General features: G+C 56.6%; 1 long non-coding RNA gene across 1 annotated transcript in view; it reads left to right on the top strand.

Annotated features, from left to right (window-relative positions):
- Positions 1-8,526: 8,526 nt before the first annotated feature.
- The window catches only part of LOC146543559 (uncharacterized), a 32,353-nt gene continuing 19,036 nt past the window's right edge, over positions 8,527-21,843 (top strand). The window contains exons 1-2 of the long non-coding RNA XR_014885895.1: positions 8,527-8,821; positions 17,435-17,504. This is a non-coding gene — a long non-coding RNA (uncharacterized LOC146543559). The remainder of the gene's footprint in view (positions 8,822-17,434; positions 17,505-21,843) is intronic.

Raw genomic sequence — 21,843 nt, 5'->3', positions numbered from 1 at the left:
ATTGTGAAAGCGTGGGAGTTAAGCGCTTGCTTTTGTTTGTTCTACCTTTGCTTTTGGCCGTCAGCGGGTGACAGCGGCTACAACTGCGGAGTTTGGGCAGGAGCGGCGGCGGCGGGCCGTGGTGCTGTCACGGGCGCTGCCTTGAACGCACGGGGGCTCAGCCGGACGCGAGAGGGTTCGCAGGGCGCCGCGCTGTGCCACGTGCCGCAGTACCGCGCCGCGCCGCCAGGTGTCGCTGCCGGCCGCTCAGCCGGGGCAGGGCCGGGCCGGGCCGGGCTGCGGCCGTCGGGGCAGGGGTTCCTCCGTTCCCGACCCGCTCCGCGCTCCTACAGGGTGCGGGGGGGGCACCGTGCGGCCGCTCCCACCCTCCAGAGCCCGCGGAGCGTTCCGTGAGCCGGGGCGAAGCGGAGACGAAGCCCCGAGCACCAACCCGACGGCAGCGCGGGGGCACGGTGCCGCCCGTCCCGGGGGGGCCCTCGGCTCGTGGGGGTGCGCGGGGACGCGGGGCCACGGGAGCGGGGCGAGGCCGTACTTTGTGCCCCTCATTGTGTGCCGAACGGGGCCGCTGCCGCACCGCCGTGTGCCTGGAATCCGTCCCTTAGCGGCTTCGTGGCTGGAGAGAAAAGGGATGGGCCTGGGGGGGGCCGGGGTGGGTCGGGGGTCTCCACCGCGAGCGGCTCCGGGGAAGGGCTCCGGGTCGGGGCTGCCCTCCGCCGCTCCGTGCTGTTAGCGCCGATTTCCTCTTTCCTCTGCGATCTTTGATTTGTTGTTTGTTTTTTTTTTACTATTTTATTATTATTTCTTAAAGCGCTCCTCTCACATATCCCCACTGAAGGGAAAGAATAAAAATAAATCACGATGAAGCGTTGTCACCGCCGCTCGGGCCGATGGCAGCCACCCGCTGTCCCCAAGCAGCGGGAAAAGAAGAAACCCAACACCAACCAAAGCAAACAGCCCGCTGGAATTGTAGCAGGGCTGGGACCGGGATCAGGGTATTAATGCGCGACTCGGGGCAGGGCCGGGGGGGGCATTTCCCCGTTCCCCCTCCATACACACACCTCGGGCCCTTTGTCCGTGTGCCGCAGCCCGGCGCACCCCGTCGGGGCCGGGCACGGAGCGGCCGAAGGAGACCCCGGGGCCCAGCGCTGCGGGCGGACAATGGGGCGGCGGCGGGACTTTGCTTAACCCCGGTGCCCCGCAGCCGGCCGGGGGCAGGGGTCAAGGGCTTCGCCGTCCGCCGGGACACGGGGAGCGTCACGTCGCGGAGCCCTTCGGAGCCGCGGAATCGAGGAGCCGGGGAAGGCCGGGGTTGGTTTTTGGAGGCGGCTGCGGGGGTATGGAGGAGGACAAGCGGTACCCTGTGGCTCTGCCTTCGCCTCTCGGCTCGGGGAGGGCTGCGGGAGGAGGGAGCTGCGAAGCGGGGCAGAGGCATTCCTGCCGCCGCCCCGGGAGCCGAGGCATCGGAGAAATGGGCATTTTATAGGTGACGTACGGGCTTACGTGGGAGCTCGTGCCCAGCACCGCTCTCCCAGCGCCGTTTCTACTAACACGACACCTTCCGCAGCGCGCAACCCCCTTTTCCAGGCTGGGGGGGGAGAAGGGGGAGAGCGGGAGGGGACAGTAAAAGGGAAAAGAAAAGAGGCCCTTTCTTATCCCGCACGGGAGACGAGCCCCGGAGCTCCGAAAGTGAGCGGAGGGCGAGGGCGGGCGGCCGGGAGCGGGCTGGGACCCGTCCCGGTGCTCTGAGAGCGGGGCGAAGCGGCGGGGGAGGCGGGCAGCGCAGGTAAGGGAGCGGCGGGCACGGGCGGTGCCGGCGCAGCGGGGCTTTGCGGGGCCATCCTGGGGAGCACTGCCCCATTTCCATCCACGTTTTCATCCTCGTCTCCGGGCCGAGCCCTGCGCCGCTCCGCGCTCCGTCTCCCGGGGCCGATGAGGGTTCGGCGGGTGCCGGAGGAACGCGGCGGTCCCGGCAGTGCGGGCAGCCTCTGCTCCGCGCCCATCGCCGTCCCTCGGACGTGGGCCAGGGTCCCCCGGGCAGAGCAGCCCTCTCCCGGCCCCGGGCTCCTCCCGTGCGTGTCTCAATTCACTCAGGCTTGACTTGGCAATAAGCTCTCTCAATAAGGTGACAATAGAGCCCCAGTGGGACCCGAACAAAGAATTTGAAAGTAGTTAAATTGCAGGACACGTCCATCGCCTGGGTGCTTGAATTAAAGAAAAAGGGAGGAAAAAAAAATCGGAGAAAAGAAAAAGGAGAGAGACTTTTCTTTGGGCTGGTGAGAAAATGCTCGGGGTAAAAGTTGGTTTGGCGTCTTCATTTCAGCGACAATGGAGCAGAGCTAATTCAATAGGAAACGCGGGGATTTTTTAATGAAAAGACCGCCAGGGTTACACCGAAGTTAAGCTCTTGTGAATTAATTATTAGGGCAAATAAACTGGGGGGGGGGAAGGGAGGGGGAGAGCGCTCGGGAGGGAGTGTTGCAATTTCTTCATATTCTCCTTTTCGTGTTTAACGACAATGCCATTGGGTTTCGACTCTGGGAGAGAGAAAGGATTTCTTACACTCCCCGGGAAGAGGAGCAGACGCTTTCTGTGGCGTTCCTTAATTGCTTTTAAAATAAAATACTGCCGAATTTGGCACCGGACTCCTCTTTTCTTCTGCCAGCGGCGTTTGGGGCCGTAGTTCCTTTCGTGGTAACTCGAAGATCCAAGAGGAAAACAACGGGGAAATTTAAAATCGCGGATGTTGAGGCGATGCGGTGCGCTCGGTTTGCAGAGCTCCCGGCCGCGATCGGTGCGTTTCTCCTCCATAGGAACGCGCCCGGGAACCGCAGCGCCTTCAGCTCCCGGAGCCGCGGGCACCGCTCGGGTGAATCGGAAATAAAACGTGGGAGAAATGCGAGAGGGGAGGCGAGAAAAGGTCGGGAGCGAAGTGAGCTTGTGACAGCAAAGGGGGATTTGTGAAAAAGATATATATGTATATAATCATTTTTTTCTTTCCTCGCTCTGCAAAAGCTGCAGGCGAAACGCTAAATGTATAATTGTGTAAAGGGGAATATAAGGATGAGAAAAATGGAGGGGGAGCGGAGGAAGGAAGAGAGGGAAGGAGAGAAAGGCACGCGGCACCGCCGTGCCTGTCTCCTGCGTTCGGCCGGAGCTCACCGGCGGGCACAGCACGGCACGGCACGGCACGGCCTGACCGTCGGGGCGGCACGGACGGAACGGCATGGCCCGGTATAGCACGGCACGGCCCGGCACGGCCGGCTGGAGGGACCCTCTGCCTCTTTCTTCCTTTCTGCTGTCGCCCCACAAGGAAAGCTCGTGTCCTGCTCCGCCCGACGGCTGCGATGTCAAACCGCGCCGTGCTGGGCTGTGCCGTGTTGGGATGTGCTGGGCTGTGCCGTGTTGGGCTGTGCCATGCCGTGCCGTGCCGCACCGTGTTGGGCTGTGCTATGCTGTGCCGTGTTGGGCTGTGCCATGCCGTGCCGTGCCGTGCCGTGTTGGGCTGTACTGTGCTGTGCTATGCCGTGTTGGGCTGTGCCATGCCGTGCCGCCGTGCCGTGTTGGGCTGTGCTATGCTGTGCCGTGCTGTGCCGTGCCGTGCCGCTCCGGGGAGCCTCGCGGACTTTCAGCACTTGGACAGCGGTGCTGGAGCCGTGCCGTGCCGGGGCTCGGGGGCAGCCCACCCGGCGATGCTCCGTGCGGCGGAGGCGATGGGGAGGCGGCAACCCTTCCTGAACTCCGGAGATGGGGATACGGCCGAGGGGGCTCCGAGGAGCCCCCCTGGCGAGAAACCTCGCCCCGAGCCCCCCCGGCCGACTAGAAGAGAGCTCCGGGTGGCACGGCCGTGCCCCGGCTGTGCGGTGCAGCCCCGCGGAGGGCACGGGATCCCGAGGGAGCGGCAGCGGGCGGCTCAATGGGGTGTGGGGGGAGAGACCCCTTTCCCCCATCCTCGGGAGGTAATTAGGGGTGACACGAAGGGGCTGCGGTTTCTGCTCGGTGGAGCTGCTGGCGACCAACCCCCGCCGCCGCCGCCGCCGCCTTCCTCCCGTCCTCCTCCTCTCCCCCTCCCTCCTTCCCTCCCCCCGCCTTCTCCCCTCCCCCTCTCCCTCCTCCTCCTCTCCGCCATGGTTGGAGTGAATCGGAGGCTGCCGGGCTGACGTCAGTGCGGGCAGAGCCTGCCGCCGGCGGCAGCTCCTGGACACCGACCAGAACCGGCACCGGCAGCAGCCGGCAGGATGCGAAGAGCCCGGGCACCGCCGCCCCCCGCACCGGGGGTACCGGAGGCGCCGGGAGCAGAGCCCTGCCCGCCCCGCCGCTCTCCCTCCGGGAAGGGCGGCCCCCGCCGCCCGCTTCGCCCACGGACGGCCCCGTCGCTGCCCTCGCCTCGGCTGCAAGCGTGAGTGTGGCGGCACCGGGGGTCCCCGGGGAGGCTGCCGGGCGCGGGGGCTCTGCCTCGGAGGGGGAGGAGGAGCAGTGAAGGGAGAGGAGAGTGAAGGGGAGGAGAAGTCGAGCATCTCCCCGCCGGGAAGTTGTGTCCCTCCGGCTGCGGGACCCCGCTGACCCGCGCCGCTCTTGGCTCCACTGCTCGTCGGGGCGGGCAGCCCGCGGCCACGGCGGCTCCGGAGGACAACACAGCGGCGGGTGGGAGGGCAGCGGGTGCCCCAGGGCTCCTTTGGCTGCCGGGGCCGCTCTGCTCTAGGCAGCGCTCCCCGCGTGTCCGGGACGGGGCAGCCCGAAGGGGAGAGCGGTGCCCCGACGGGGCGTTGGGGAGCCGGGGCTGCGCGGAGCCGCACGCTGCTGCCGGTTGGCTCCCGAATGTCCCCGCTGGCCGGACGAAGCGGCGGGCGGAACGCCTGACCGAGGCCGAGCCTCGCAGAGCATCCCGGCGTTAGGCCCCGAGTGAGACCCGGAGCTCCGGGATTTTTCCTTCGGATCCAGCGAGGGCTGCTGCGGGGCATCGTTCCGTGGGAGGGGGACACCGCGACCCCCCTCGGGTTCAGCTCCGAGCTCGGCGCCAGGGCCGCCGCTGCCCATACTGCGATCTACCGGCAGCCTCTGCTGAGGGAGGATTTTTTATTTCACGTTTGCTTCTTTCTGTACCTTTGCTTCATTCCTCCATTCCTCCCCCCCCTCCTTTTCTTCGTTTTTTTTTTTTTTATCTTTATTTATAATTTATTTTATTTCTTTTTTTATTCACTTCGATATTTTTCTTCCATTCATTCTCTGCTCTCTCCTTCCTGCGAACGTTTATTTCCTTGCTGCTTTTTTTTTTCTTTCTTTCTTTTTCCCCTTCTCCTTTTCCTCCTCCCCTCCCCCCCCCCCCCCCCCGTGTCTCCCTGGAAGTAAAACGCATTTTAGGCCTCAGCCTCACGGAAACCCGATCCGTAGCAGTGCAGGTGCATTGGCAGCACGCACCGCCCGGACCTCCCCCGCAGCCCCTCGACGTGAGTCCGCCCCACAGATCGAGGAGGGTCCGGGGCCGTCCCACCCTCAGTCCCGGCCCCCGACGGCCGCAGTAAGGAGCAGCAGGGCTGTGGGACATTTCGGCTGAGCCTTTCCAGCGCCGTGGCACTCTGAGACGAGGCTTTAAATTGCAAAACAAAGCAACGCGTTTCCTGAACGCCCGTCGGGAGCCTCCGCTCCCGTGAGTTGGCGAAGCCCCGATTGTGGGAGGAAAAGCGAAAAACAATTAAGACACGATGCAGCTCGGGGCGGCGAGGCGCGGGGGTTACTCTAGGTTGGCTAAAAATAACTTCTCCTAATTAAAGAAAAGTGACGTCAGACGTGCAGGACGTAGAAGAGGGGAAGGCAGCGGACTCAACGCGGGGCGATCACGTTCAGTAATTCAGGGGAACGGGCACCGGGGCCGCTCCGACGTGCGGGCAGCGAGCGGCTTCCCGTGCCCGGTTCCGGCTGCGGGACGGCTGAGGAGGGAGGCATCGCTTCCCCGGGGAAGGGAGCGGAGCAAAGCCGAGCCACGGTGCGGATCTCCGTGCTGCAGACAGGGCCCAGGGCGCGGAGGACCCGCGGGCGCGGAGCGGAGGCAGTGCAGCACCATGGCCAGAGCCGCGCCCGCCCCGTCGGGGCTGAGGTCGGGCCGGAGAGGGGCGTAAAGGTCGCGCAGCGCCGGGGGATGGCTGGGAGCGAGCCCTCTGAACCTCCGCCTGGCGATGCGGAGACGTCCCCGCTTTTTCTCGGAGATATCGGGATGGAGCCGAGGAAGTGTGATGGCTTTTTTTTTTTTTTCGTGTGCATGCAGGGGAAGCGCAGTTGTCCCCATGTCCCCATGTCCCCATGCCCCCATGTCTCCGGGTCCCGCCGTGCCTGCAGGTGCGGGGGCTGCGGGCCGTCTCTGGGCGCTGCCCGCTGTGCCTTTCTCGGTGCCAAGGAGCCATTTTGTGCGCTTAAATCGCGCCCGAAATAAATAAATAAAAACAATAAGAAAATAATAATAACAACAATAATAATAAAAAATACCAACCCGACGTTTAAGCAACGCCGAAAACCTCTCAAACGCAGACAGAGATTTTTCTCCTGGGCCTCTGCCTGCACGGAGCGGGCCGAGGCGGGCGCTCGCAGCCGAGCGAGGCGTTGCCGAATGAAGCGGGAATAAATATATGGAGATATTCGTGCTTCTGCGAGGATAAATCGCGTCCTTCACCCGGCGGAGAGGGGGCCGCGCTGCACTCCCCGGCCTCGGTGTGATGCCTTCAGCCGAGCGCTGCCGCGGCCTCAGAGCGGGGACGAACGGGGCCGGGGAGCGGAGCGGAACCGCGGGGACGACGGGGCCGGCAGAGGGGGGAAGCGACCGGAGGGGACCCGCGGGGAGGACGGGGCCGCCCGGGGAGGGAAACTGAGGCCGGGCCGCGGCCCACGGATTGCGGCAGCGTTCGGCCCCTCCGCCCCGGGGGGTTCGCCTTCCCCCGCCCCACGCGGAGAACGCACCGGCGGCGATCGCCGTCACGGCGGCCGCAAGAAATGAGGGAAAAATCCGGAGCCGGAAAATTAAGCAGATCCGATTTGTAGCAATTTTTTTTTTTTTTTCTTCCCCTCTTTCTCCAGGGCTTTTTAAAATATCCACAGCCAAACCCTTTCCGAGCGGCTCGGGGCCGCGGGGATGGCTCCGAGGGGCTCAGGACGGAGCGGAGATTTACCCCCGGCCGCCGCGGGGCCGTCGGGGCAGCGGGGCACCTCCGGGTCCGGTTCTCGTTAGGGAGAGGCGGCCGGGAGCCGGGAGCTCTGTGCCGTGAGCCGAGCTGGCAGCGCCTCTCCTACGGCTTTTAGCTTAATTGAGCTCGTCTATTTTATGCCTTTTCTTTTGATTTTATTTTATGATTTTATTTTGAAGGAGGAGAAGGGAAGCGGGGAGAGGAAGGAATAAAGAATCTGAGCGGAGCCGCCGGGAACGCGGGCGGCGCTGGGAGCCGCGGCCGCTCCCGCAGCGTTTGGTCCGTCCCCATCTCCCCCGTTTTGTGGAAGGTCACGTTTTAGTTGAGCCCCGGATTGAAGGGAAAGGGAGGTTTAGGAGCGGCGACGGATTATTCTATGAATTTTTATTTCTTTCTTTTGATTGCATTATTTATTTATTTCGCGGTGTGTAGGTCAGATCAGCGTCTCAGATAAGCGTATTTCCCTCCTGGCATTTGGTTATTATTCTCACCGTTGTTATTATTTGTATGTGCCGGATTTGTCACTACACGAGTACGGCGCTGACAACCCGCGAGGGAAACAGCGAAACGCGGAGGGGAAAAAATTAAAATGGGGTAGAAAGGGATGTCGAGGGGATCCGTGCGGGATCGCAACGCTTCCCTGGCCCGGAGCTCATCGGGACGGGGCCCTCGGGGGCAGAGCACGGACGGGGCGGGCACCGCGAGGCTGAGAGGGCAGCGGCGTTGTGGGACAGAAGGAAAAGGGATGGGAAAAGGGAAGGAAAATATAGGGAAAGGGGAAAGGTAGAGGAAAAGGTCGGGAAAAGGGAGAAGGGAGGGAGAAGGGCGAGGAGAAAGGAGCAGTCGGGCACAGGGCCGTGCGGGGGGTGCCGCCCGCCTCTGCCGAGGGGACACTGCGGGGAGGGGGGAGCGCGGCGCAGCCCCCAGAACAAGAGCGGAGGGGCGGCACGGCGGGCGGAGGAAGGCCGGACCAGGGGAAAGCGAGGGGGGGGAAAGGGGCGTCCCGAGCCGAGCTGAGTCGTGCGGGTCCGCGAGAGCCCGCCCCGTCCTGCCCGCCCCGTCCAGCGGGGATCGGCCGGGCCGGGGTACGAAAGCGCGGGAAAGGGGGCGCTGATTTAAATGCGGGCCGAGGATTGGCTGAGCGCGCCGTGACGTCACTTCCCAAAGGGGGCGATTACCATGCGAGGGGAGTAGAAGTTGGGCAGCGGGGCGGGAGCGCGAGTGCTGCTGCCGGGTCGGTACCGCGCCGGGCTCGGCTCGGCTCGGCTCGGCTCGGCTCGGCTCGGCTCAACGCGTTCTGCCGCCTCCTTGCAGCGCTGCTCCCTCCGTCTCTGCTCCGCATATTCATCTTTTTTTTCTCTTTTTTTTTTTTTTGTCTCCGTGGTTCCCCGGTGGCAGATCCCGGCCGCTCTGCCCCGGCCGTGCGCCTTCGCCCCGCGCCCGACGGACAGCAGCCCCCGACGGAGGGATGTTTCTGTCTTTGGTTATCTAGCTGTATGAGTGTTGTGGAGCCATCATAAAGCTAGATAACCGAAAGTAGAAATGACTTCCAGACCTGCACGCCCGGGGGAAGCGGCTGCAGCAGCACCGGCGGCCCCGCAGCCCGCAGCAGCCCCGCCCGCCGTCCTCCGCCCGCCACCTCGGGGCTCCAGGTAAGCGCCCGCCCCGTCGGGCCGCTCCGCCGCGCTCCGGGCAGCGGTACCCGCGGCTTCGCGGCACCGGGCGGGAGGGACGGGGAGCCCCGTGCACACGCGCTCAGCTCCAGGTAGATGGAAGCGGGCTGGAAGAGACGAGCCCCCCGGGCTGCTCTGCTAACAAAGCACCCCCCGGCGCAGGCTGCGGTCAGACCTCGATAAAAACCTGCTTAGTGATATTTTATCCTCTCCTCCTCCCTATTTCTTCTCTTTCTCTCTCTTTTTTCTTTTCTTTTTTTTTCGGCTTTGGGCTTGACCCCGGCCTCCCCTTGAAGGCCAGCTTGGCGATCATGCCTGCACTTTCCTTGTGACTTCGCTGTTGCTGGGGAGGTCTGCAGGGAGGGGATCCCGAGGACGGGTCCCGCAGCCCGGTGCTCCCCTCCGGCAGTGCAGGCACAGAGCCTCCCGCACCTCCGCCGCGAGCCCCAGAAGTTGGAACATAATATGTATTACAATGTCTGGCAAATAATAGAGAGGGGAAAAAAAAAAAAAAAAAGGAACGAAAGAAAGGGAAAAAAAAAAAAAGCAATTGGCAAATCTGCATTCCGTTCCCATGGCGACACAAAGCACCGCGCTCTCCGCCGAGCCGCCCCGGCACGTTTTTGCAGCCGGTGTGGGGTGAACACCCCCGGTTGGGGTTGGGGTCCCTGGGTGTCCCATGGGTCACTTTTAGGGTACGGCCGCAGCCCCTCGCCCGGTGCCCGCGGGGACGATCCCTGCGCCCTCGGGGGCCGTGAGAGCACCGGGGCGGGGTGGATGCAGAAGGAGCCGTTCCCACCGCCTTCCCGGGGCTGTTCGCTGCCCCCGCGGTGCGGGAGAGGAGCGAGATGGGCAGGATGCTGCCGCGCTCCTTCTGCTTGCACGTATGGGTGCGGGTGCCCGGCCATGTCCTTTTGGCAGAGAGGAGTGGGCAGCATCGGGGCCTGAGCCCGCACCCATCTGGGTGCAAGAGTGTGAAAAGTGGAAGCTCCGTGCACCCCGGGGGCTCTGCACCATCCCCAGCGCAGGGCCGGCACCAGCTGCCGCAGAGACCCTTTCCAGGGCCAAAGCACCGCCGTAACCCCATCAGGAGAAAGGATCTCAGCCTGAATTCGGCTGTACCGTGGGAAAGCAAAGTTCCGAGGAGCACTGTTAATAGAGATTCTAATGAGGAGTCATTGGAGAAATTAAAAAGGGGCAGAGAGAGACGGCGGCGGCAGCGCTAATTCCGCAGGAAACCTCCCAGGGAAAGGCAGCGCAGGCGGGAGCGCTGGGAAGCATGAAGGCCTGGAATTAGACTATCATTTAGAAAGCGTTACTAATCTGAAGTTACAGCGGTAATTCCGTGATTTGCTGGGTCCCACACGCAGCGCCAGAATTAAAGATACGGATTTTGGAGAAATGTAACTCAACGGCGGCTCCGCGGCTCGGCGAGCGCCGAATGAATCATTCATTCCAAAGGCAGCGAAAGACGTGTCATTAGGAGCCGACCTCCTTCTCTCCATCTGGAATATACGTGCTCCGTGCAACCCCAGAAATTGTGGAAGGGATCGGAGGTGGGAGGAAGGAACGCAACCCTTTCGCTCCTCCATTACGTTGGTTATTTATAAGAAATAATTTTCCAATTATTTTGCGCAATGTTGTGTTTGGTGCTCTGTTCCTCTATTTATTTATTTTCCCTCCTGTGTGATAGCACCGAGTCAGGTGCGGTGGAGATGCTTTAAAACTGGAGCGAACAAAGCGAGCAAGGTGCTTGATGAATGCATTTATTCCGGAGTAATGATTTGATGGGGGATGGAAGAAAGAAACATTCAAATTCCTAATGAATGTAATTCAGGGGGAAGCGTTGGAGCGGTGGTGGAGGAGAGCTGCGTGCTGGAGTGCTGCTGCATGGCACAGCCCAGGAGGGAGTTCTGTCCTCGGCTTTTGTAGTGGCAAAAGGTGAACATTTAAAAAGAAAATCCAAGGAAAAAAAAGTATATATATATATATATACACACATATAATAAATGTGTTTGTGTGTGTGTATATAAATACAGAGATATAATTTATGAAATAAAATGGAAGTGTGGTGATCAGGGTGTGCACATGAACTCCTACAAAGGACGAGGCGAGCTCTGTCGCCTTGCTGTTGGACCAGGTGCTCAGACAGCACCTTCAGCTCCCCAACTTTCCCTCTCCAAAGCCGTCTGCTCTCAGCTGACTGTTTGGGTGTTTTGCAGGTTGTAGGGCTGGTCCACGTATCCCAGACCCGTTCCCCCAAAGCAGGCTTCAGGCAGGGATGGAGCACTTTGCCCTTTATGTTCTGGGCAAGAGGAGCTGTGGTCACATTTTTGCTGCGGTTTCATTCTTCATTTTCACCCTGGGAGCTGGCAGTGAGGGTGCACCCATCTTCACTACAGTGCCCGCCTTGCAGCCCTGTGCCAATTCTCCGCTTTCTGCCTTCTGATGGGCCTCTGACCCACCTCCTTTGGGCATGGAACAGGTTTTGGTGAGTGGGTCCACACCTGAAGCATCTCAGCAGCATGCTGCTGCTTGGCCCTGCGCCCTGGTGGTGTCGGTGTCCTTCCTTCCTTCCTCCCAAATCCAGAAGGACGGTGCCTGCTGGTGTCCCCATCACTTGTGGGGCGGTGTGACGCTGCAGGCAGGGAGCAGAGCTTGGCTCCCAGGTCCCTCCTGCTGCTGGTGGCAGCCCCTTTGCAGAGGCACAGGGTGTGGTGAGGGTGGGGTGATGTCTCCGAGGCCGGGTGTGATGTCTTTGTTCTTCAGCAGTGCTGGTGGTGGGCAGATGGAGACAGGGATGTAAGGATCCTCGGGGGTAAGTGGAAAATGCCATTAGGGGATCAGTGCCATAGGGCATCGCGTGTTCAAACTCTTTTATTTATTTCTCTTCTCCAAAACTTCTCCCCAAGCAGCGAGATAGGCTCATGGATTTGTACCCAGTGCCCAACCCGTGTGGCTCTGAGTGGGTGGGGATGGGGCTGCCCGGTGCCTGCTGCTCCAACAAGCTGCGCTGAATGGAGGCAGGGCCGCTTGGTTATGGATGAGATCCCATCAATGGGCATTTTTGTGGAATTGCCTGGCGATGGTTGGTGTGGAGCTGGAGGCCTGGCTCCATCGGTCCTTTTGTCTCCGTGATTCATCGCGTGCTGCCTTCACTCACCTGCTCCTGTGTCCTGGCTCTGTCCGTGCCATGGGGCTGCACTCAAGGCCCTACCCAGGTCCGCAGCGTACAGCTCCCATCCCCTCAGGGCAGGGCGCTCCGTGAATACCAGGTGCAAATTTGACACTGAGAGCTTTTCAGAGCTGTGAGCACAAAGGTGTTTGCATCTCACATGTGGTGCAGGTGCCACGTATCATTTGGGTGCTTTGTCACCCCAAATTCTCACGAGTTGTTGAGGTTGGTGGTGTGAGATGGGGACATCGCCGCCAGTGTCAGCTTCCCTCTGCCACCCACTCCAGGGTGGTTTGCTGCTTTTTGGCGTTTCTTGCCTCAAAAAACGTTGGCAGAAGCAAGGTGTGCAGGGTGGGGACAGAGCTCTAGGCACCACATCTGTGTTTGTTCATCAGCTCAAGTTGGGTTTAGGGGCGTTTGCCTGCACAGCTCAGAAATCGAGGTAAAAAAAGAAAACGAACTGGGGAGGAAAGCACACAATCTCCGTCAGTTAGCTGTCTCTTGGAAACTCGGTTTGCTGTTCCTATAGAGGCATTCTCTTTTCCTTCACCCTGGTCTGGCCTTAAGTACCACTTTAAGTGGGCTTTGCTCATTCACATCCAGGCTCCTTAGAGCAATTGAGCCCGCGGGGGTTTGAAAAGAAGGGACAGTCCCTCAATGGCAGGACCTTGGGCCAGGCTAATTGGTTTTGGTTCAAGGGGATACTGGATTTGTGAAAAGCCCAAAGCCATCTTTCCCACGCCAAATCCTGGCCCTACAGAGGGGGAAGTGCGGGGTGCCAGGTGGGGAAGGAGCTGGAAGAAGGGTGATGTGCTCGGAGCTCCGTCGCTGCCCCGACACCCACCAGCCCCTGCAGGGATGGGCACCCCGTGGTAGCACAGGAATGGGTCCCTGCTCTATGGGGACGGATCCCTGCTCCGTAGCACCATCCTGCTTTCATTTAACCTTGGCTTCAAGGCTGCCACGGAGATGCTGGGAGGAGCAGAAAGATGGGACCAGGGGAAAGCTAGCAGCACCAAATCGCATGCGTGCCTGTCTTTTATGTCTCATTTTGGTTTGGGATTTTATTTTTTTCCCCTTACGCTGAATCTCTCTGGCACCATTCCAGCAGTCCCATGACCTTTACTCTCCTAGATCCATAAAAATCACTTAATTATTGGGCCGAAAATCAAGGCTTGGAAACAAAGCCAGCTTATGGGACCATCATTTCTTGATGTATTTCCTGCGAGGACATATTTCTGGGCACCTTCAGAGCCGTGCACGCAGCGTGTTGGATATGAGATATCAAGGCATTATTTATTGAGGAAGTCTTCACACTCCCTCATCTGTTATAATTAACTGATGACATTTTTTCTAAGGTTCAAAATATGGTGAAAAAGTATAATTAGCGTGAAGCTGAGGCACTGCATTAAAATGTCTCCTATAGTTAATGTAAGATCGTGCTGCTATTTATTATAGGAGGGGTCGGCTCTGACCTCTGTGTTGCCTAACACTTTTTATTGTAAAGATTCTTGAACTTTTTTTTCTCTATTTGAGACCCTCTGACACTCCCATTGTTTGCTGCGGGCCCTTGAAATTCGGTGGGGGGAAGCTGTTCGGCGAGAGCGATGCCTATTCTTTGTCCCCTAAATTCCTTTCAGGTTTAGCTGAATTATGAATCATTCAGAATCGCAATTTCCCTTTGGTTGCCTCTTTGAGGCGGGGGGAAGAAAAATAAATGTGCTGTTTCTCCGGAATAATAATCACAACAAACCAGAAGCGCGGTGTCCTGGCACGGCTGGGTTGGATGGAAGAACCATCACGACTGCCTCTATGAGCCCCCTCCACATCCAACCGATCAGTGCCCCGATCTCCCGGCACCGAACTCGGTGCTGGGAGGAAAAAATTGCATTTGTGTGCATGGGTCCTGCCAGCCCCAGCGGTTCGCCTTCCTGCACCGCCGACCCCGGGAGAACAGCCTTCTGCCGCTGCCAGATAACATTAGCTCTGTATTTCATAGTGGCAGAAATCTGTGCCGAGGCTCCGGGCTCGAAATCCCTCTCCCCAGAATGAGCATGGTGCGAAGGGAGGGGAATTTGCTACACTTGCGTACAATTGGTTTTTTTTTTTCTTTTTTTTTTTTTTCTTTTTGCTTATATAAACAATGTATTATTTATTAGGCATAAATAATACATTTTCTGTATGTTTAGAATGCACGTGATTTCTGCGGATTAAAAATGTACAGGGTGTAAGGCACCGAACCAAGCGCTTGCAGGTCGGGGTGCGTGATTGCACTTTGGCCGTGGGATGTAATTCAGCCTCTGCTGGCCGTGCCCATCTTGGGCTGCAATGACTCGGTCACAGCCTATTTATAGCTTGCTCCCTCTTTCCCTGGTTGGAGTAGACGCACGGCGAGGTGGAATTGAGGTTGCATCGACAGCCGTAAATTGAGCCTTTCCTAACTTGTGAAGTGCTTGACCACGGAGTTCAAACAAGGCCTTTTCAGGGCTGGGTTTCTGCATGTGGCATTAACGGCGTTGGTAGGGGATGAAAAATGCAGGCGTAGAGAAGCCATAGAACAGCAAAGCCCAATCGGACTATTGAAAGTGCTCTTTGAATAGGTGGGGGAGTCAACAGAGCCTACACTTGATCTGAGCTCAATGGCCAAGAAGATGTCTCCAAGCTGAAAGGAGGAAGTCTTTGTTCAGCCAGCACCAGCCACGATGTTTTCTTTGCCTTTGGTTTTGTCTCGTTCACTCCTAGGGAGGTTTGGGCTCCTCTTGAGGAATCTTCATTGTATTCACTGAAATTGCACTTGGGAAAGCTGGTGTGGCCTTAGGAGGGTGCACACGCGCGTGCTCTCGGCGTCGCACCTCCCGACGTGTGCTGCCTGGGTCCTCGCCTCGCGTGCTCCTTCTTCCCATGGAGCACATGTTGGAGGGAAAAGGGAGGCCTTTGTGCATTATATGGGAGATCTAATCTCTTTTTTTTAACTGCTGGAAGAATTTCTTTCACTTTCCTTGGGAGCTGATGGCATGCAGTGCAGATTCATCTTTGCTGGAGATGGCTTTCTTTTTCCTTTTCTTTGTTTCCTGGGAATTCTCTCCATTCTGCCTTGCAATATCTGTGAGGACACGTTTGGTTCTCTCTGTTTTACAGTAGAGAACTCCAGCCATTTTTGCCTCATGGGTTCCTGCAGCCTGGTACCCTACAGGGACTCTCCTGTGTTGGCACAGTGTCTATCTACTGCTCCACGTTGGGGTTTCCATTGTGTGGGTACTGCCCGGCCTTCCAGAAGCATCTTCTTCATAACTTTCCCCCTCTCTCCCACATCTCAGTTCAGCAAAGGGCCTGTCTATCTGGATGCAGGCAATAAACGTCTGTTCTCACCCTGACTTCTGTTAATGAGATAGAGACAGGTAAGCATCACACATACCAACTTTCCTGCTCTCAGCAACATCAAGGAAACGGTGACAAGCTATTAATGGAAAGTGATGGTCTGGGTGCTAATTAGTGCTTCCTTTTCAACTTTTACCTCCATGTCTCTGCGATGCCCATCCCAGCCTCTCCTTTCTCCTTGCATCTCTTTGTTTCCAGCACGTTCCTCGTTCACTGCATACATCCCATCTCGAAGGGGCTTCTCTGTTTTTTCCTACAAATTGCTTGCTGCATCTCTTCATTCTCATTTTGTAGCTTTTTTTTTTCCCTTGGTAATTGTTGCCTGTACCTCCTTTCTCCAAAAGAATGAGCATGATATTATGGTGGGGTCTGAGACCTTGGGGATTGGGCCATACAAAGTTGGTCGTGAGTTTCTCATCTTCATCACCAGGCTGTGATACCTGCTTGTGGCACCAGTGCATGGGGTCACAGCACCCTGGGGACATGAGGTCAGAGATCTGTCCCCTCTTCCCACAGGTAACGCTATTGGGAGTCTCCCAGCAGCTCCCAGGTCCTGGTCACAGAGCAATTAGTATTAAAGCAGATCCAGTGGTGATGCCCAGAGACAGATCAGGATGGCTCTCTGCTGCGTGAACCTGTAGGAAATGACAGGTTCTGCAAAACCTTAAGTGCTCTCACTTGCCACCAGGCCCAGAAGGGGCTCTTTTTTCCATCTCCACCCCAATCCCTGCTGCTGCAGCAGTGTGATGTCTGGCCTCAGCTTGGTGCCCACTCTCTTCCACACCTCTCTCCTGTCTCTTAGGCTCTCTGGCTTCCTCGAGGACCTGACTACTCTCTCCTCACTGTTTTCACATGGGCTGTGCTTTTCCTGCTGCCAGGCGCATCCCACAGAGCCGCCTAATCTGCCCCTGTCATTCCCAGTCACAGGCTCAGCACACACCGTAGCTATGTGGGGAATGCTTGCAGGGCAGCAATGGTTTGCATATTAGCTAATTAATTTTCATGACCAAACGATGCTGCCTGGTCTCCTGTTTATGCTCTTTGCCGCTTCCCTCTCCCTCTCCTTGCTGACACACACACGAGACGACAGATCTCCTCCGAACGTCAGCATCCTCCCACAGCCTTGAGATGTGAGTGGTTATTCTGTTGGCTTGTCAAACGCGGGTTTCCCAGCTTCATGGTACACAGGGGCCCCCTGTTTCACATTTGCTGATTCTTATTAGACCCAGTGCGCGAGGGCCCCGTCTCTCCCAGCAAAGCACCGCACTGCATCCCATCCATAAATCCAAGCCTGGAACAAAGCCTCCTCTACCCTGCCCCATATTTCTACCCAGCCTGCCCGCTTTCCCCTCTCTCTCCCTTTCTCTTTCTCTCCCCCTCTCCCATGCTGAAGGTTTCCTAGTGCCAGGGAGATATGATAATTCTTGTGAAGAGAGCATGAAATGCCTCTGCTCTTTGTGTCTGTTTAATTCAATGAGAATCCCAGCCCCAGATGTCATGAATGGTGGGCTTTGTGCTGGCCCTTCCTAAGCCCTAACCGCCAGCCCTGCTCTCTGTCTTTCTTGTTTCCCACCACTGGATACTGATTAACAAACTAAATTATTTTTCCTCCCTAATGATGTTTTCCCACTTTGCCCACCAGGCTGGAAGAAGCCACGGGGAGGAAAGAGTTTGTGCAAAGGATGAGATAGCCAGGGAGAAAATTAAAGAGACAGTGTTGCTCTCTGGGCTCTGGCAGCGCAGGTCCGCTCGGCTTTATTTCCTTATTAGAGGACATGGTCGTGTCTGGCTGTATTTTATGTGGCTGTGTGTATTTCAGCTGAGGGGATGGGCTCAAAAGCATCTGCACAAGGTATGCTCTGAAGCACGCCAAGGTCCATAACTCACTCGCAATTGTGTGCACAAGTCTGCAGGTTCCCAAATTTAAGGTCTCCTTTCCAGCCCTTTCTTCATGAGCGATGTTTGGTAATTACTTGACATCCGTCCGTACATGTAGGAGCCGCTTTCTAATTGAGACAAATTCTCTTTTCCTTAATCAGAGCTGACTGCGAGTTCATGGAGCGGGATGCCTTGGGAAGGGATGGGATGTCTCCACCTGAGCGAGGAGAGGTGAGTCCCTGGGAGTCGTACCGAAGGACTGAGTCCCTCTGTGCAATGAGAGAGCAGCTCTTTTACCTGATCCCTCCCACAGCCAAATTTCCCAGAGAGGCTATTGAACCAGGGCCAGTTGTTAACTGCTGTTAGAGAAGGCCAGCAGTGATAACCCAGTGAGCCCATGTGGAGCTGGAGGCGAGCAGCCAAGGTGGACTGTGCAAAGCCTACCTGCTTTCCAGAGCCTCGCAGTGCTCTTTGCTACACACCAACAAGGCTGTGGCCAGCAAACCTATGCGAGCAGGAAAATCAGTAGGGAGGAAGAAAGCCTTACAGCAAAAAACAAGGTTTGAATGGTGTAGCTGTGAGGTGGTATGAGAAGTGTAGCTGGGAGTCATTGAGGTGGGCAGGTGGTTTGGCATTTTGCTTTTGTTTGTTGTTCCTCGGTTTAGATGCAGGCAGGAAGAATAAGCAGAGAAAAGGGTGTTGCTTTCCTGCACCCACGAAGCACAGCCACTGCATACAGCACAGTACTGCCTTGTGTACGGCCTTTGCTTCCCACCGCAGTCACATCTGACCCTTATTACTTCTGCAAGGTAGAACAAGGCAGGAAAAATGGCTGTGCAGTGAGCTTCTTCATGCGCCAGGATTTATTAAGAACAATAGGGGAAATCAATCCATCTATGTAGAATACATCGCAGGCTGCAATGGGATAAAGCATTTATTCCGCTCTTGAAGGGTAGAGCTATAACTCATGGGAGGCAAAACCCTTAGTGCTCCGGAGTCCCTTCCCTTCATGTGTGCAAAGAAATGCTTTAGCCCATGGCAACCTACCCGCTATTGAATTTGTGTGGAGGATCTGCTGCCCTTCCCCTCCGCCGGCCCCTTTTTGGAAGGCGAGTCACTCATTAAAACACACCTCTGGAAAATGAAGGGGCTGTCTGTTCGAAGGCATCTCTTCATCTCGGCTTTATTTAAAACAGAAGAGGAGAGAATAGAAATGTCTTGGTGACGTAAAAGCAACCCCCCACCAATTTGGAACAGAGAGATTAAACCAGTGCAGATTTTGCTGCAACTTTCTGCTGATGCCCAAGGACCAGGCACAGCAATTACAGCGGAGAGGGACAGGTTGGGCTTTGTAGTAAAGCAAGCTGATGCCAGGGAGAGCTGTGCACTGTGGCTGAGTGTGTCCAATGCTGGCTAGCTGCATGTGTGTCTCTATATGTAAGCACTACCCTGTGCCTGACTCTCCAGCTTGCAGTAGACAGCATGCAGAGCAAAGACTGGGGCAGTAGTTAGCAGGGGCAAAAGGTGACTGGGATTTGTTATAATCTTTCTGGGTGTGTGAGAGTGTGAAGACGGGGGGGGGGCATTAATAGTGAAATGGTATTTTCACTAAGCCTATTTTCACTGGGTCTAATCTATCTTGTGGGAAGAGGATCTCTTCAATAGGGCAGACCCAGTGAGGCTCATGAGCTGTTTGGAGGGGGTCTGGAGAGCTGAGGAGCACGGGCAGGGGGAGGCGTAGCAATTGAGCGGACACATGTCAGACGGTCTTCCTCAGCAGAGATGACTTGGTAGGTAGCGTGCTGTTGGGCAGATGGGGTTAATTCTTACACCCAAATCAAAAGGCGACCGAGGGGGGAATGTTTTATTAATGAAAGCAGCCCTTTGTGAGTATTCCTCCTGAGGCACGTTCCCTCCACCCGCTGCCTTCCCCCCTGGCTGCTGTCTGGCCCCGCGTCTTGCTCAGTACCTGCTCAGCTGCCACTCACCCACTGATGGGTTTCATCAAGAAGTGTTGCATGTCTGAGTCCTGGGCCTGGGTGAGCAAGGCCATGCAGGAGGAGGGACAGGTCTTTGGCTTAGCCGGCCTGAAGAAAGGGATGTGCCACAGACAGCAAAGCTTAAGCTCTCACAGGTTGTATGCCAGCCTATCACTTGCTGCACAGTCACCTTTCAGTGACATCCAAGATAGAGAGACACCATGGTTTGCAGAGCACAAGGGAAAATGCAGGTCAAAAGTGGGTGTCTCAGTGGGTAGGGATGAAGGGGACAACTAGAGTTGGGATTGGGGATGTTTGGAATGCCCCCTTCCCATTTAACTGCCTTGCTCTCCTGCCAAGGAATGGTCTCTAGAGGAAGGGCAGAGAAGCTGTTTCCATGCTCCAGAAAGCATTGCTGCCTGCTTCCTTGGGGGCACTGGGCAGCTTGTTGTGCCAAAGGATGGGGTTGTGCAAGGGGGAAGGGCTGCGAGCAGAGGTTATTTCTGTCGCTTTGTTAAAAATAAAACAAAAGCTGTTTTATGACAATTGATTCGAAAGAAGGAGGAAGCGCAGCTCAATTCCCAGAGCTCCTTTTAGAAAGGCTCTGCATGCGCACGCGTGCGTTGTACGTGTGTCAGAACAGAGCACCCAAGGAAGGCCAGGTCGGGAAACCTCGCACAGAAGCGGGGAAGAGACCCCGATGCATGGCTGCTTCCCTGAGGGAACCCCCGCAGGGCTAATGTTTGATCTGAGGCTCGGCTGTACTCCTCTGAAACCTTGGGATGTCAGGAGCTCAAAGGGAGCCTGGGACAGAAGAGTATGCTATTTGCATTTTCCTATGAATGCATCTATTTGTATAAATATGGTGTCTCTGTGCATGCGCACACCCCCCTGTGCATGCATTTGTTTGAAGAGCAACACGCTGTCCCCGTAGTGTTCTCCGCTTAGGGCCAGATTTGGTTAGTCTGAAATTCAGGCTCTTCCTGGAGGAGCTGTAACTCCCCTCCCTGCTCCAAATCCAGTGCTGCCTACGGACACAGGAGTCCCAAGAAGTTTTGCCATGCGATAGCGGAGTTTCATTGTAGAGGATTGCGACTCCCCCTTTCAAATTTGCACAGACATCAAAAGAGTCTGGAAGGTTCAAACAGATCACAATGTAATCAAAATGCCAAGCCACCGTCTGTTTCTGCCTTTGGGTTGACAAGCAGGATTAGCACCCAAGGGAAGCAGGGTGTAATAGTGTTTCACGGGCACTGTGAACGGCCCAGAAGTGCACAGAGTACAGAAAGGTTAGCCGAAGGGCAGGTCTAGCTACAGATGCATGGTTAGGGGGTGGATTTTAAAGCAAGGAGCTGTATGTGTACAACCTCCATGGATATTTCCTTTAGCAGAAGCAGGACTGTCCTGTGTATGGCTACATCATGTTAGAAGCAGTTTAAGCTCAACTGGAGAAAGCCAGTCTTGGCCTGGAATACAAAAGGAGCAATGAGCAGCAGGAGCGGTTGACCTATAGTGCTGTCATGATAATGGTGGGGCTTTCCATGTAGACAACGCCAGAGTGGAGCAGCCAGCCTGCCATCCCTTATGTTTCGCTGTCTAACCGAGATGTACAACACAGCTTGTCTGTGTGCGGCTGTAATCACCCTCTTGCCCGGGTAACGCGTGCACTGGTTCTAAGCAGAGTCGTGGAGCAGATGCCAAATTTTCAGTGTGTGTCATGTGCCTATTTTGCCATGCAAATAGCCCCATCTTGGCTAAAGACACATGAAATGCTTCCCAAACACTGCTTTTATGTCAGTAATTGCTATAGCCATCCTGAGGACAGCCCATGACCATGGATGAGAGTTCCTCACTCGGTGTCTGATATTGCTCGCTTGAACAACTGAACAACAGCAATGTTTCCATTGTGAAGTTCCCATTAAATGGGAAACACCAGGTGTAGCTTTGTGCTGTCTATATTACTTTACCTTTTCCTTTCATAATTGATTTTGTTTTAAGTTTGTCTTAAATTGAGATTTAGAAAGTTTTGTGCGTGTGTGCATTAGTTGTGCCTCTGCAGTTTCAGTTCGGGGTTTATTCCCTTTCAGAGAGGAGAAAGGCAGGATCCTTTCATTATCTCTAAAGGGGCTGTGAGAAAGAAGGAGGCAGACTCTTTAACAGGATCTCTTGTGACAGGACAAGGGGAAATGGTTTCAAACTAAAAGAGAGAAGATTTATGGATATAAAAAGGAGGTTTTTCACAATAAGGGCAGTGAGGCACTGGCATAGCTTGCCCAGAGAGGTGCTGGGTTCCCCATCCCTGAAGACACTGCAGGTTAGGCTGGACGGGGCTCTGAGCACCTGACCAGCTGTAGGTGTCCCTGTTCAGTTCAGGGGAGTCAGACCAGACGGCCTTGAAGGGTCCCTTCCAACTACGGCTCCCTCTCTGGTGTCTGGGCAGGCCTTGGCTGCCCTAATGGCTCAAGATATTGGACCTGCCTGGTGGGACAGGCATGGCAAGAGCACAGCCACTGCAGCGGTCATGCACACACACCAATGTGCGCTGCCTTGTGCAGGAGAGCTGCGCTGCAGTGATTCTCCCTGCAAGCTCT

The sequence above is a fragment of the Meleagris gallopavo genome, chromosome 12 (genome assembly GCF_905368555.1).
Source record: "Meleagris gallopavo chromosome 12, MGAL_WU_HG_1.1, whole genome shotgun sequence".
Lineage (NCBI taxonomy): Eukaryota > Metazoa > Chordata > Aves > Galliformes > Phasianidae > Meleagris > Meleagris gallopavo.
This window is presented reverse-complemented; position numbering and strand designations above follow the sequence as displayed.